The following is a 17,084-nucleotide window of genomic DNA, read 5'->3' on the forward strand; positions in this document are numbered from 1 at the left end:
AAACCAATCAAAATACGCTTATTGTGATTTTTTTTTACCAAACATAGGTAGCAGAAAACAAATTGGCCAAAAATGTAAAAAAAATTTGATTTTTACATTTTTTTGGGGGGGAATTTCATATAAAAAAAATGTTAAAAATATTGTTATTTTTTCAAAATAAACGCTTTTTTTTTGTTTATAGCGCAAGAAGTAAAAATTGCACAGGTGATCAAATACCACCAAAAGAAAGCTCTGTTTGTGGGAAAAAAAGGACGTAAATTTTGTTTGGGTACGGCGTCGCACGACCGCGTAATTGTCAGTTAAAGTCGCACAGTGCCGAATCACAAAAAGTGGCCCAGACGTAAGACAGCAAAATCCTCCGGTGGTAAAGTGGTTAAAGTGACCATGCTCCACTCCTTTAGTAAATCAGCCCCCACCCCAGGTGTTGGCCCACAGGTGCCCATAGGGAGCTCTTGGCTGCGTCTTCGGTGTAGATTCCATGCATTGATTATTGCTGCACGTTGGTTTGGCAGGAGATGGATGGCATCATAGCTGGGAGGTGTGTCTTGCAGATAGTGAGGACCAGGCTGGGATGCTGGGATTCAGTGTAGCAGAGCTTGTGCTGTGTGCTGTGCGCTCTGCGCTCTCCCTCTTCTCTCCACTAAAGCTGGATTATTCTTCTTCCCTGCAGGAATGGCTCCTGACACCATCCAACCATGAGGATACGCTCCCACCTGCAGCCAGCCATCCCTCGGATTCCTTCTCCATAGACTTTACTGACTTTCTGAGCCTCAGTCTCTGCGTCTCCCTCGCCTTCTGCAAGATGCTCAGTTCTTCTCTCCATCAGTATCAGGTCTTTGAATAAAGGTAAGTGACTTAGGAATGTGTGCAGCTCTTAGGGGGGTCTTCTGATTATGATTCAATTTATTCATGCAGGGAAAAGCGTAAAGTGCTGTCAGTCGGGGTTTCGGCGTTCATCTGATTGGTTGCTGGGGGTTATTGCACTCCGCCTGTATTGCACTTTGCTCTGGTTATAGAATAAGCTTGGAACGCTTTTATACTTACCATAGCAGGAGCTGTTGTGGACTGGATGACAAAGTCAGATTCTGGGGAACTACAAGTTCCAGAATGCTTTGACAGCAAGCTACAGATTGCACTACAAGGCTGAGGGACTACCAATCCCAGCAGACTCCAGCCCCTGGGTGAATGATATGATGTTGCCATGATATGTCATATGATATGACATGCCATGTCAGGTTCTGTAGAACCATAAGTTCCAGGATGTCTTCCTGGGACTACAAGTCCCAGCAGGAATCAGCCCCTGAATAAGTAATTGTGCTAGATATAGATATCTGGAGAACCATAAGTCCCAAGATGTCTTTGAGGCTGGAGGGAAGTGCAAGTCTCTGAGGGCATTGCTGGTTGGAAGGACTGCAAGTCCCAGTAGCCTCCAGTCCCTGAATAAATTATTGGAGAAGATACGGTATGCCATGTCAGGTTCTGTAGAATCATAAGTTCCAGGATGTCTTCCTGGGACTACAAGTCCCAGCAGGCATCAGCCCCTGCTCCAGTCCCTGAACGAATGATTGGAGAAGATACGGTATGCCATGTCAGGTTCTGTAGAACCATAAGTTCCAGGATGCCTTCCTGGGACTACAAGTCCCAGCAGGCATCAGCCCCTGAATAAGTAATTGTGCTAGATATAGATAACTGGAGAACCATAAGTCCCAAGATGTCTTTGAGGCTGGAGGGAAGTGCAAGTCTCTAATGGCATTGCTGGTTAGAAGGACTACCAGTCCCAGTAGCCTTCAGTCCCTGAATGATTGATTGGAGAAGATACGGCATGCCTTGTCAGGTTCTGTAGAACCATAAGTTCCAGTATGCCTTCTTGGGACTACAAGTCCCAGCAGGCAGGCATCAACCCCTGAATGAGTAATTGTGCTAGATATAGATATTTGGAGAACCATAAGTCCCAAGATGTCTTTGAGGCTGGAGGGAAGTGCAAGTCTCTAAGGGCATTGCTGGTTGGAAGGACTACCACTCCCAGTAGCCTCCAGTCCATGAATGAATGATTGGAGTAGATACGGCATACCCTGTAAGCTTCTGTAAACCCATAAGTCCCAGGATCCCTTAGAGGTGCAAACCACAGGGTACACTGCTAGCTGGAGAGAGACTACAAGTCCCAGCAGATGTCAGCCCCTGAATGAGTGATTGTCCTAAGTATAGATATCTGGAGAACTATAAGTCCCAGGATGCCTTTGTGGCTTGAGGGAAGTGCAAGCCTCTAAAAGGGCATTGCTGGTTGGAGGGACCACTAGTCCCAGCAGCCTCCAATCCCTGAATGAATGATTGGAGTAGATACGGCATGCTCTGCCAGATTCTGTAGAACCATAATTATCAGGGTGCCATAGTGGTGCAAGCCACAGGGTACACTGCTAGCTGGAGAGACTACAAGTCCCAGCAGATGTCAGCACCTGGATGAGTGATTGTGCTAGATCTAGTTATCTGGAGAACCATAAGTCCCAGCATGCCTTTGCGGTTAGATGGAAGTGCAAGCTATTAATGGCATTGCTGATTGGAGGGACTAGCAGTCCCAGCAGGCTTCAGCCTCTGGATGAATGACATGCCATGTCAGGTTCTGTAGGACTGTAAGTTCCAGGGTGGCTTGGAGGGGCAACCCACAGGGTACACTGCTGGCCGCAGGGACTAAAATGAGTGACCATACCAGATTTGAGATGCCCTGGCAGATTCTGTAGAATCATAAGTCCCAGGATGCCTTATGGGTGCAAGCAACAGGGTGTACACTGCTGGCTGGAGAGACTACAAGTCCCAGCAGACATCAGCCCCTAAATGAGTGATTATGCTAGATATAGATATCTGGAGTACCATAAGTGCCAGGATGCCTTTGCAGCTGAAGGAAAGTGCAAGCCTCTAAGGGTATTGCTGCTTGGAGGGACTACCAGTCCTAGCAGACTCCATCCCCTGGGTGAATTATTGTCGTAGATTTGACATGCCATGTCAGGTTCTGTAGAACCACAAGTCCCAGAATGCCTCAATGGCTGGATGGAAATGCAAGCCATATGGTGCACTGCTGGGTGGAGGCACTAGTAGATAGTAGTCCTAGCAGTCTTTAACACCTGAGTGAAAGCTGGCACTAGAAATCACATGCCCCGTCAGTTTCTGTGGAACCACAAGTCCCAGGATGCCTCAATGGCTGGATGGAGATGCAAGTCTTATTATGCATTGCTGGGGGGAGGCTGGGGGGAACCACACGTCCCAGGATGCCTTTGCAGTTGGGGGGATGAGCGAGCCTTTTAAGGGTATTGCTGGTCAGAGGGACTACAAATCCCAGCAGACTTCAGCCTCCTAATGGATGATTACACTAGATATCAAAAGCCCTGTCAGTTTCTGGAGAACCATAAACCCCAAGCTGCCTTGGAGGGCCAAGCCATGTGGTGCAATGCTAGCTGGAGGGACTACAAGTCCCAGCAGATTTTAGAACCTAGGTGAATGCTTGCATTAGAAATCACATGCCCCATCAGTCTCTGTGGAACCACAAGTCCCAGGGTGCCTTGGCAGCTGATGTGAGTAAGAAAAACACTGACTTTTCCAGGGACAATGTGTATCAAAGCCTGTCAGTCCCTGGAAATAAGGAATGGTTGGCAACTGCCCAACAAAAGATCAAAATACTGGGGAATTATAACTACTCAACAAGCAGAGGCTTGTAGTTCTTTTGCAACCTAAATGACCTTCTGGGACCTGTACTTCTTCATTGGCATACAAGGATTACTGTGATTTGTAATGGATTGACAACCTACAGGACATCCTGGAGCTTCTAGTTCTACAATGACATGCTGCCACCTGAGGTCCTTTGGCAATTTGCAAGCCATATTGGAACTCGAAGTTCTAAAATGACATGCTGTGATTTATGATGCCTTGGCACCTTAAAGGCTCTCTTGGGACTTGATGTTCTTTGGTCCCCAAAAATCCAGTGATTATCCATGTTGGCTCCCACTGCTTTGACTTGTAGTCCCCCTGTCCTTAAAATCCAGCACTTCTATATATTGGTTTCCACTGCTTGGACTTGTAGTTGGCCAGACCCTAAAAATCCAGTGGTTCTCTATGTTGGCTCCCACTGCTTAGACCTGTAGTTCATCAGACCCGAAAAATTCAGTGATTATACATTTTAGTTCCCACTACTTTGACCTGTAGTTGCTCAGTACTTAAACATCCAGTGGTTCTCCATGTTGGTTCCCGCTGCTTGCACTTTTAGTTCCTCAGACCCGAAAAATGCAGTGATTATCCATGTTAGTTCCCACCGCTTTGACTTGTAGTTTCTCAGTCCATAAAAATCCAGTGGTCCTCCTTGTTGGTTCTCATTGCTTGCGCTTGTAGTTCCTCAGTTCCTAAAAATCCAGTATTTTCCCATGTTGGTTCCTATTGTTTGGACTTATAGTTTTTCAGTCCCTGAAAATCAGGTAATCCTCCATGTTGGCTTGCACTGCTTGGACTTGTAGTTTCTCCGTCCCAAAAAATCCAGTGGTTCACCTTGCTGGTTCCCACTGCTTGCACTTGAAGAACCATGAGATTTTAGGGACTGAGGAACTTCAAGTGCCAGCAGTGAGAATCAACATGAAGAACTATGGGATTTTTAGGGACTGAGGAACTTCAAGTGCCAGCAGTGAGAATCAACATGAAGAACCATGGGATTTTTAGGGACTGAGGAACTTCAAGTGCCAGCATTGATAATCAACATGAAGAACCATGGGATTTTTAGGGACTGAGGATTTTTATGTTGATTCCCACTGCTTGCACTTGTAGTTACTCAGACCCAAAAAAATCAATGATTATCCATGTTAGTTCCCACCACTTTGACTTTTAGTTGCTCAGTCCTTAAACATCCAGTGGTTCTGAATGTTGGTTCCTACTGCTCGGACTTGTAGTAGTTCCTCAGTCCCTTAAAATCCATTGGTTTCCTATGTTGGGTCCCATTGTTTGGACTTGTAGTTTCTCAGTCCCTGAAAATCAGGTGATCCTTCATGTTGGCTTGCACTGTTTGCACTTGTAGTTTCTCAGTCCATTAAAATCCAGTGGTTCTCCTTTTTGGTTCCCATCGTTTGTACTTGTAGTTCCTCAGTTCCTAAAAATCCAGTGGTTTCCCATGTTGGTTCCCATTGTTTGGACCTATAGTTTTTCAGTCCCTGAAAATCAGGTGATCCTCCATGTTGGCTTGCACTGCTTGGACCTGTAGTTTCTCAGTCCCTAAAAACTAAGCAGTTTCCCATGTTGGTTCCCAATGTTTGGACTTGTAGTTTAAGTCTCTGAAAGTCAAGTGATCCTCCATGTTGGCTTGCATTGCTTGGACTTGTAGTTTCTCAGTCCCTAAAAATCCAGTGGTTCTCCTTGTTGGTTCCCAATGCTTGCACTTGAAGTTCCTCAGTCCCTAAAAATCTAATGGTTCTTCATGTTGATTCCCACTGCTTGGACTTGTAGTTTCTCAGTCCCTAAAAATCCAGTGGTTCTCCATGTTGATTTGTACCACTTGGACCACATTCCCTAAACAAATCCAGTGACTCTCCATATTGGCTTGCACTGCTTTGGCTTGTAGTTCCTCAGTCCCTAAAACCCACCAATTCTCCATGTTAGCTCACACTGTTGGATCTTGTAGTTGTTCCTCATTCCCTAAAAAAATCCAGTGATTCTTCATATTGGCTTGCAATGCTTGCATTTGTAGTTCCTCAGTTCTTAAAAATTCATCAGTTCTCCATGTTGATTTCCATTGCTTAGACTTGTAAAGAATAGAATGAATTACCTGCATGGACTCCTGCGTTCCTGATAAAAGTCTGAGTGACGAAACGCGTTGGGCGGAGCCACCGCGTCATTGCATCACTTCCAGTTTCAGGGGGTAACTGGAGTATAAGAATACAGCATGTCAGCTATCCATTGCCAAAGTTGAATACGTACAGCTTATGGTACTGTGAATGCTGAATACCCCTTTGGTGGGGAGAGTCTTCTGGTGAGTGCGGCACAAATGGGGGAGCAAGAGTGAAGACACCGGCATGAATATTTTCTGAAAGCCCATTTTTTTGATTTTTGTTTTTTGATTTCTTGATTTTGTGCATATCATATTTGAGGACTATCGTTATACAGGGTGCAAGCACTGGTCACTTTTTACACTGAGTCACACTAAGCATTGTAATAGATCCACCACAAGCAGCGCCACATCCACCAATTTTCTCTAATACACATTGCTTAGACTTGTAGATCCTCAGTCCCTAATAATCCAGTGGTTCTTCACATTGGCTCGCACCATTTGAACTTGTAGTTCCCCATTCCCTAAAAACCCAGGGACTCTCCATATTGGCTTGCACTGCTTACACTTGTAGTTCTCTATTCTCTAAAAACCCAGCGACTCTCCATGTTGCTGTTCCCATCTGGGGTTTGTAGATTCACAACGCCATCAGGGATCATTGCAATGTATAGCTGCCAGCTGTTCCTGATTTTCAGCTCCACTCGCTGGCTTAGAAGATTTGATCACGCTATTGTCCCAGCATTTCAGAACTGGCCAGGTTGTTCGTGACGAATTCTACTTTTTGTGTGTTAAAATGACTTATTTCCAGGTGTTAATGTTGAGCTTTTAGGTAATATTGATGCAATACCAAAAAAATAAATACATTGAAGTAAGTAATACATTTAACTTATCGGTTTGAATCTCCACCATGACTGCTTGGAGTTTGCATGTTCTCCCTGTGCCTGTGTGGGTTTCCTCCGGGTAAACCAGGTTCCTCCTACACTCCAAAGACATGCTGATTGGTTGATTGGCTTCTGTCTAAATTGACCCTCATAAGTGTATGTATGAATGTTAGAAGTGCCTTAGATTGTAAGCTCTTGAGGTCAGGGAATGATGTAAATGAACAGTATATAAAGCGTTGTATAAGTTGTCAGTGCTATATAAACAGTGCCGGGACAAGGTCATCTAGAGCCCAGGGCGAACATGCCAAACTGTGCCCCCCCATCTTAGATATGTGATCATTATATGTCAGAAACCCCCCCCCCCCCCAAAAAAAAAACACTGAGCACTAAGCTGCATGCTTACCCCCTAGGCCAGTGATGGCGAGCCTTGGCACCCCAGATGTTTTGGAACTATATTTCCCATGATGCTCATGCACTCTGCAGTGTAGGTGAGCATCATGGCAAATGTAGTTCCAAAACATCTGGGGTGCCAAGGTTCTCCATCACTGCCCTAGGCATACATTTCCCCCCTCCTCCCAGTACAAATGTGCCCCCTGCTGAAATCCCCCCTCTCAGCACAAGTCTTTGAACCCACCGCACCCCACCCATCCACCAAATCCCCGCAGCTTAAATGCCCTCCAGCCTAACAAAAAAGTACCCCCTCCTATCACAAATTCTTTACCCTTAAAATTAACCCTCCTAGTACACATCCCCCCCCCCCCCCACACTTCAAATCCCCCCTCCCAGCACTGAAATCCCCACTCCTAGCACAAATCTTCTTCCCCCCCCCTCCCAACACAAATCCTTCTAAATCACAACTCTTAGCACACTCTGCCCCAAATTTCCCCTTCTAGAACAATACTTACCCCTTGCCACCCTCAAATTGCCCCCTCCAACAGAAATCCCCCCTCCCCAATCTCCTTATAATGCCCCCCCCCCCACCTCACATGATATCACAGTGCCCAGGGCAGCCACCACTCCTGCCCACCCCTTGTCCTGGCCCTGTATATAAATATCTGTAATAGAAAATAATTCAAATACTTATGCTAATGTCTACTTTACAAAATCTGAAGAAATATAGTCTTCTCTCAGTTTTATCAGAGGCTGGCTGGGATACGGTGGAAGGAGCATGTTGGGTGTTTTGCACGTCTTTTTCACAGAAGAAATTGTATCATTTGATAGACACTTTTTTTGCACTTTTCATATTCACTTGGGACTTTAACCACTTGCCGTCGCTGCACTGCCTTTTTACGTCGGCAGTGTGGCTCTCCCAGGCAAAATCACGTTAATAGGCGTTATCTGCCTGGGAAGCCACTAGGGGGCGAGTGCGCACTGCCAGAGGCACGCTCCCGCCCCCGATCGTCAGCAGGGAAGCCAGTGCGGGTGGCAGGCGGCTCCGATGGCCGCCTGACACTGGCGATTACCCCCCCCCCCCCGACAGAGAAGGACAGACGGCTGATGTAAACACAGCCGTCTGTCTTTCTCCCTGACATGATCACAGAGACCATGCAATCCTGCTATATAGGATTGCATGTTTCTATGGTCATTTCAAAAGCTCAACCCCCCCACAGTTAGAATCACTCCCCTAGGCTTACATTTAACCCCTTGATCACCCACAGGGTTAACCCCTTCCCTGCCAATGGCATTATTACAGTAACAGTGCATATTTTTAGCACTGATTACTGTAGTAATGTCACTGGTCCCCCCAAAAGTGTCAAAAATGTCAGTTAGGGGTCCGATCTGTCCGCCGCAATGTCGCAGTCCTGCAAAAAAATCGCACATCGCCGCCATTACTAGTAAAAGATAAAAAACATTAAAAATGACATAAATCTTTCCCGTAGTTAGTAAACGCAATAACTTTTGCTCAAACCAATCAAAATACACTTATTGTGATTTTTTTTTTTACCAAAAACATATAGCAGACAACAAATTGGCCTAAAATGTTAAAAAATTTTGATTTTTAATTTTTTTTTTTTTGGGAATGTTATATAGCAGAATGTGAAAAATATTGTGTTTTTTTTTTTTAAATTGTCACTTTTTTGTTTACAGCGCAAAAAATAAAAATCGCACACGTGATCAAATACCAGCAAAAGAAAGCTCTCTTTGTGGGGGAAAAAAAGGACATCAATTTTGTTTGGGTACAGCGTCGCACGACCGCACAATTGTCCGTTAAATTAACGCAGTGCAGAATTGCAAAATAGGGCCTGGTCATTAAGCAGCAAAATCTTCCGGTCTTAAAGTGGTTAAAGAAGATTGAATATTGCTTTTTATTAATCTTTTATATTTTTTTGGATATTGCACATGTATAATATGTATTTATTGATGAATTAGGCATTTTTTTTTTATATATTTACATTTATATTATTTGCTCTGATTATATTGCACAGATCATTTTTGGTATTTATATTTTGCACTAGCACTTTTTGATGAATATATTTATACTCATTTTGATTGCACTGCACAGATTTTGTTGCACAAGCACTTTTCTGAAATTCGCCATTTTTTGTTTTGCACTGTTTTTGGATATGAGTGTTGTTAAAGATTTATGAGGCGCTGTGATGCATTAACACTTCAGATGAAAGGATAACATTATCCACTTATTGAGGGGAGTACAAACTTGCGCTGATATATTTTTTTCCTATTTTTGATGTGGGATCACCTGCAGCTAACTGGCAGCAGTTTCTTCAGACTCCCTTGTTTGTGTTCTATGACCATTAATTACCAGGGCGCCTGATCCCCTTTTTTTGCCTGGTTCTGGCTGGGACTTGTAGTTCCACAGAGGTACACTGGGTACCTACATAGAAACAATGCATTCTGGCAATGGCAGCCCCACAGCAGCCAGAAGCCGCGTCTCACATATGCACAGCTGACAAGTGGTGGGAGTATTCACTGCGATCTCTATAGGCGATCTGTGTTTGTATTCTGAAGGATAATTGTCTTTTCACACCCCCGCCATTTAGAGATTCCTATAGATTGTTCTTATGAATGTTAAAGTGGAACTAAGGGTGTACATACTTAACATAGTTCCAATGGTCTGATGCTGGTGCAGGCATCTTCTCCCTGGGTTCTTTCAGGTTTCAGTCTTTGGCTGTTTTCATTGGCTGGTGTAGGATGACATTACTCATGTGCAGTAGTGCCAGGGGAGGACTGGGCCAGGGGGCAATTGCCCCCCGGGCTGATCTGATGCCCCATGAAAAGGCTGCACTGCTTCCCCCACAGACATGCCTAAATGATTCCTGGTGAAGGGAAGTAAAAATTCCCCACCACTGACCTACTGAGTGAAGACAAGGACAGAGTGCAGGCCTCCCCCCCAGCATGGATGGTGTAAGCTGTGTCTGAGCATAGGCCAGTTCCATACCCCACTGGAGACTCTCCTCCCTCAGGCAGCCCCAACCGAGCTGTCCCAGCTCCACTCAACCAGCCTCCACTGGTTGGGAACCCGGATTTGACCGGTGAGTAGAGAGTACCTGTAGCGGAGCTTCAGCATGGAATGGGGGTCAGGAAGAGGCCGGGAAGATGGAGAGTGGGAGGAGGGCCGAGTCGCTGCACCATGGGCCTCTGGTTTGTACTTGCCCCCTGGGCTGAAAGTTGCCAGTCAGCCCCTGAATAGTGCAGTAATCCCGATACACTGAACTGTGCATGCGCAGCTCACTGTACATTCTGTAAAGGATTGGGAAAAGGCAGGAAAGTGTACTTTATTGTAGATAAGACATTACTGTGCTCTCAGTGCGTCCAGTAAGCAGAGAGATAGAGCTGTGCTGCTGCTCCCAGGCACAGTGCTGGATTGGGATAGAGCTCAGAGTATTTAGACAGGGCGGGGGGAGCTGCACATAAAAGGTTTTTTTTTTTTTTTTTTTTTGCATTAAGGTAAAAAAAACCTTTGCAGTTCATTTATATGGGCTGCTGTTGATGTTTTCGTAGGCCGGCACAGTCTATTTTCTCTACTGCAGGTGGTCCTCAACCACAGCGGCATTTCAGAGGAAGACGAAGTAAAGAGGTTCCTCTATGGTTTCCTGGATCACTGAGGCAGTGACCTGGTTGGATGCTGACAGCCCATGTGACTCTGGCAGCCATCTTGGGTCAGGCAGAGTCTATTAGGTCAGGCAGAGACCCTGGCTCCTGAGTTTGCCATGCATTTAGCGTGTGGGTAGTATAGAGACAGGCTGTCAGGGACAGTAAAAGTAGCAGGTAAAGGTTCCAGATGAGTAGCGAAAGCTTAGGGATCCTCGACTCTTCCTGGAAGCCTCCCAGCTTGGGCATAAATAAGCCAGGCTGCATTCTGCCGCTCAAGACAATTCATAGGCGTGCGCACATTGTGTGCCGGGTGTGCCTGGGCACACCCTAATCACCTAGGGCACATTAGCATTATCGCTCTGTTTGCCAGGGAGGAGATGGGAAAGATCTCCCTCTGACCTGCTCTGCCATAAGAGAAGTGCCACACACTTCTATTTCACTGTGCCAGCAGGGAGAGTAATGTACCGGGGCCATATACATGTAGGGGCACACATATGCATGTGTATTTAAATTTTGGGGCGCACACCTATGAGACACCCACTGTGAGAGCAATAATTCTAGCACTAGACCTCCTGCGTAACTTTAAACTGGTAATCTGTAAAGGTTTTTAAAGCATTGCCTATAGAGATTTTAAAGTCCCGTAATTTGTTGCCATTCCACAAGCGTTCACAATTTTAAAGTAGGCCATGTTAGGTAACTACTTGGTGTAACATCATCTTTTATATTTTACTAAACAATTGGGTATTACAGTGTGTTTTTCTTCATTAAAATTAATTAAAATGTGTATTTTCCAAAAAAAATTGCGCTTGAAAAACTGCTGCTCACATATCGTGTGACATAAAAAATTGCAAAATCCACCATTTTATTCTCCAGGGCCTCTGCTTAAAAAAAAATGTTTGGGGGTTCAAATAATTTTTTAGAAATAAATAAATAAAAGCTGATTTTTACGTTTATGTGAGAAGTGTCATATTTGTCTTGGGAAGCAAGTGGTTATGAGAAGTTAGAGCTATATATTTTTTTCTTTTGGGATAAAGGTTTTACATGAATAATCAAAAGCTGACCATTGTAAGCACCCCTGTCAGTGCCTGCGTCCCATCCGCTTCTATTGGGAACTGCACCCGCACACCTCCGCATGTGTCAATGCAGCCACATGTTTGAGTAGAAATTAATGGTACACCGGCACAGGGGTGCATGCAACACCTGTGCATCCCCACGCCAGAAAAACAAGGACCTGCATGAGACCCGTAGTAAACCTCCCCCCATGTGAATGGACTGGTAATTGACCATGAACCATTATAATTGCGCAGGAAACTGTTGAGAGTAGCCTGCTACATATTAACTAAGCAAATAGTTTCAGTGAAAAAGAACCCCCCCCCCCTCCACACTAACACCAGTGAAGGGGCACAACTCCTCCCAATGACAACAACGATGGGGCACAATTCCTCCCAATGACAACGATGGGGCACAATTCCTCCCAATGACAACTACGATGGGGCATAATTCCTCCTTAGGACAAAAATGATGGGGCACAATTCCTTCTAATGACCCCATGACACCAACTATTGGGCTCAATGACACAAATAATGGGGCACAATTCCTCCCAATGACACCATCAATCAGACCCAATGACACCAACAATGGGGCACAATTCCTCCCAATGACGCCATCAATCTGGCCCAATGACATCAACAATGGTGCACAATTCCTCCCAATGACACTAACCATTGGGCCCAATGACACCTATGATGGGGCATGAATAGCCTCTAAATGACACCAACAATGAGGCACAATCCCTCCCACTGGCTCCAATAATAGGGCATTGTTTTTTCCCACTGATTTCTGAACCTTTGCTACTCCCAGTGGTCAGTCTGGCCCCCCGTTAAGTCTGGAGAACAGTAAACTGACCCCTTGTTTAGAAAGTTTGGAGAACCTTGGTTTAGAGGAGTGATGCAAGCATTATGCTTGCCCTGCTCTTTGTTAATTTCCTCCAGAGTGTCCGGTATGGACATCCTTACACTCCCATCCTTTCTGCTGGGCGTTTTATTTATTTTACATTATAGAGCATGTATTGGGAGGAGCCGAAACACACATAGATGAGCTGGAACCCCCAAATCTCCCAGGGGAACAGAAACAGAGCTGGGGCCTCATGGCTGGCAGATCTTACCATTGGCGTATCTAATGGTGGCCACACACTCAATTTTTCTATCCGATCAAGAAGCAATTCAACCAAAACAATTACATCTTCCCTTCTGATAGATTTATACTCAAATGAGATCAAAATGAGTTGATCAGCCATGGTGGAATATTAAACCGTTTTGCATGCCCTGTTCAGGAATACGATCGTATTTTGATCAATCAGTTTATGAGATTACATGCTGGCAACAGAGATGAAAGTTATCATTTAGGATTCCAAGTTCTGATTGTATCTTAGCTATTGATGGAAATCCACTTCTGCGTATGTGGCGTATTAACACTTTCTTGCCTGGCCTATAGCAGAATGACAACCGGGTGGTGGCTTTAGCATCCTGACTGAAGGTCATATGATGATCGGTAGTGAGCTGTGTACCTTGATTAGGGTAAAGTGCCAATGACGTGGCTCTTTACCATGTGATCAGCTGTGTCCAATCACAGCTGATCACATGTGAACAAATGCCAAATTATCAGCATTTCCTTTCCTCATTGCTGTCAGTGTCTGAGGAATTATCAGTGCAGCCCCATCAGTGCAACATATCAGTGTACATCAGTGCAGCATATTAGTGCCGCCTATTAGTGCCCATCAGTGCCACCTTATCAGTGCAGCCTCATTAGTGCCCATCAGTGCAGCTTATCAGTGCCCATCAGCACAGCATATCAGTGCTGCCTCTCAATGCTCATCAATGCCACCTTATCAGTGCAGCCTCATTAGTGCCCACCCATGCCCATCAGTGCTGCTTATCAGTGCCCATCAGTGCAGCTCTTCATTGCCCATTAGTGCAGCATATCAGTGCCCATTAGTGCCACCTTCTCAGTGCAGCCTCATTAGTGCCCATCAGTGCAGTTTATCAGTGCCCATCAGTGCAGCCTATCAGTGCCACCTTATCAGTGCAGCCTCATTAGTGCCCATCGTGCCCATCAGTGCAGCTTATCAGTGCCCATCAGTGCAGCTCATCATTGCCCATTAGTGCAGCATGTCAGTGCCCACCAGTGCCACCTTCTCAGTGCAGCCTCTTTAGTGCCCATCAGTGCAGCTTATCAGTGCCCATCAGTGCAGCCTATCAGTGCCACCTTTTCAGTGCAGCCTCAATAGTGCCCATCCATGCCCATCAGTAGGGATGTAACGATATCAAAATCTCACGGTACGATACAATTTCGATATTGACCTCACGGTACGATATTTATTGCGATATTGTGGAAAAGCTCATGGTATTGTTAAATAGCTCATGATAGTGTTTGTGATGATAATAGCAAAAAAATACAGACATTTATTCTGCTTTTGCCAGTCAACAGGCAATTTATCGTTGTATTTATGGATCCATGACAACATAAAACACTGATCACATAGTGCTTTTAAAGTGCAAGTTGTAGTCAGGAACATCAATATTCTGTATAGTAATATTTGGTTGCATAACTGATTCTTCTGTGCAATGTTCAAGTTAAGAAGCAGCTAGAACAATTGTAAACAAACAATAGGCAATTCCCTTTAAGTGCAAACAAAGATCAAGTTAAGTCAGGTTTAAATGTGCAAGGCAAATAAAGGCAGCCTTTTAAAACTGGTATTTAGGAACATAACTTAAACTTAAATAAAATAGTCAGTCAAAAAGCCTTTAAAAAAAACACTGACCTATCATTTAGCTTATGTTCACGTTTTTCATCAGAAAGATCAAAATATCTACATTGCAAGAAAAAAAAAACAGTAAAAAAAATCCTTAAACTCTGGTCTATGTAGTTAACAATGATTTGTTCCGCGGGACTGTGTTTATTCCTCTTGCTTTTTGACGGACACCTGTCCTTTTAATATTGTAACCCAACCATGACGATATCGAGACACGACCACGACGATATCGAGACGACCACGACGATACGATATCGCGATATCTTCGATATCGTTACATCCCTACCCATCAGTGCAGCTTATCAGTGCCCATCAGTGCAGCTCATCATTGCCCATTAGTGCAGCATATCAGTGCCCACCAGTGCCACCTTCTCAGTGCAGCCTCATTAGTGCCTATCAGTGCAGCTTATCAGTGCCCATTAGTGTAACATATCAGTGCCGCCTATCATTGCTACCTTTTCAGTGAAGTCTGATTAGTGCCCATCAGTGCAGCCTCATCAGTGCCCATCAGTGCAGCCTCGTCAGAGCACATTGGTGAAGAAGAAAAATTACCTATTTGAAAAATTGTATAACAGAAACAAAGAAAAAGGTTTTTGTTTTTTTTTTTTTTCAAAATCTTTAGCCTTTTTTCATTTGTTTAGCAAAAAAATTAAAAACCCAGTGGTGTTTAAAAACCACCAAAAAAGCTCTTTCTGTCTCAAAAAAATGATAAAAATTTCGTCATATGGGTACAGCATTGCATGACTGCGGAATTGTCACTCAAAGTGTGACAGCGCTGAAAGCTGAAAAATGGCCTGGGAAGGAAGGAGGAGAAAGTGCCCGGTATTGAAGAGGTTATTGAATGTGCTGTTGACTATGGAATTATTTTACCTATCGAAGGAGATCAACCGTAAAAGAAATCAATCATTCATCAAAGTGCGTTGACTATAGATCAAGTATTCCTATCGAAGGAGATTGACTGGAAAAGAAATCAATCATTTATCAAAGTGTGTTTGGCCACCATAAGACATATAAGAATCCAGAGAGGGATTCAGTCCACCATTCTTAAGTTGTAAGTCATGGTGGCCATTAAGGCTTCCGTTTTTTTATTCCATTGATCTGTGATTCAGTCAAAACGATGAATCTGCTAAAAATCAAATAGCCAAAACTTCCATTCTGGTCAATTTAGACTGAATTATGTTTGGATTCAATCAAACTGAGTTAATTGGCCAGTGCCAAAAAGTATCAATCATTTTGCATCAATTAACACCACTAAGATACCTTGTTCATGAAAAAGATCATATTTCGATCGATCAGATTATTAGAATACATGGTGGAAGTTACGATTTTATCTTAACGATCAAAATCCACATCTCATGTGTGGCATATTGATCAGCTGGGTTGTTGATTATAAATGGATTATCCTGATTGGAAGAGATTGATCGGTAAAGAGTCTGATCATTTATCAAAGCATATATGGCCACCATACCTATAAGAAACCAGGGGGTGACTCAGCCCAATGGTCTCTAGTTATAAGATATCACTTTTCTTTGGACCTACCCTTTAACCCCTTCCTGCCCAACCTGGTGACCCCTTTAAAAGTTCCTAAAGCTTGGGGGAGCGGGAAAGATTGACAATCATGTAATCACTGTGATTGGCTGTCACAGTGGTCACATGATCAGAAGCCGGTCCCGCCAGTTACTTAATGATTGGGGCAACTTTGTGCTGGGAGTGCGCAGTGAGTGCCCGCCCAGTGACACATACAATATATTGTCAAAAGTATTGTGACACCTGCCTTTACACGCACATGAACTTTAATGGCATCCCAGTCTTAGTCCGTAGGGTTCAATATTGAGTTGGCCCTCCCTTTGAAGCTATAACAGCTTCAACTCTTCTGAGAAGGTTGTCCACAAGGTTTAGGAATGTGTCTATGGGAATGTTTGACCATTCTTCCAGAAGTTCATTTCATCCCAAAAGGTGTTCTATGGGGTTGAGGTCAGGACTATGTGCAGGCCAGTCAAGTTCCTCCAAACTCGCTCATCCATATCTTTATGGACCTTGCTTTGTGCACTGGTCCAAATCTATTGGTGGAGGGGGAATTATGGTGTGGGGTTGTTTTTCAGGGGTTGGGCTTGGCCCCTTAGTTCCAGTGAAGGGAAGTCTTAGGGTGTCAGCCTACAAAGACATTTAGGACAATTTCATGCCCCCAGCTTTGTGGGAACAGTTTGGGGATGGCCCCTTCCTATTCCAACATGACTGCTCACCAGTGCACAAAGTAAGGTCCATAAAGACATGGATGAGCGAGTTTGGGGTGGAGGAACTTGACTGACCTGCACAGAGTCCTGACCTCAACCCGACAGAACACTTTTGGGATGAATTAGGGCGGAGACTGCGAGCCAGGCCTTCTTGTCCAACATCAGTGGCTGACCTCACAAATGCACTTCTGGAAGAATAGTCAAACGTTCCCATAGACACACTCCTAAACCTTGTGGACAGCCTTCCCAGAAGAGTTGAAGCTGTTATAGCTGCAAAGGGTGGGCCAACTCAATATTGAACCCTACAGATTTAT

At 44.5% G+C, this 17,084-nt stretch overlaps 1 protein-coding gene across 2 annotated transcripts in view; it reads left to right on the top strand.

Annotated features, from left to right (window-relative positions):
• Positions 1 to 562: 562 nt before the first annotated feature.
• The window catches only part of THSD7B (thrombospondin type 1 domain containing 7B), a 925,167-nt gene continuing 908,645 nt past the window's right edge, over positions 563 to 17,084 (top strand). Inside the window, exon 1 of one of the 2 annotated variants that reach the window (XM_082260936.1) lies at positions 563 to 846. The gene's annotated coding sequence lies outside the window, so the exon portion shown is untranslated. The remainder of the gene's footprint in view (positions 847 to 17,084) is intronic. The other variant, XM_082260935.1, reaches the window with a different exon arrangement.

Source organism: Pelophylax lessonae (genome assembly GCF_965119305.1).
Source record: "Pelophylax lessonae genome assembly, chromosome: 6".
NCBI lineage: Eukaryota > Metazoa > Chordata > Amphibia > Anura > Ranidae > Pelophylax > Pelophylax lessonae.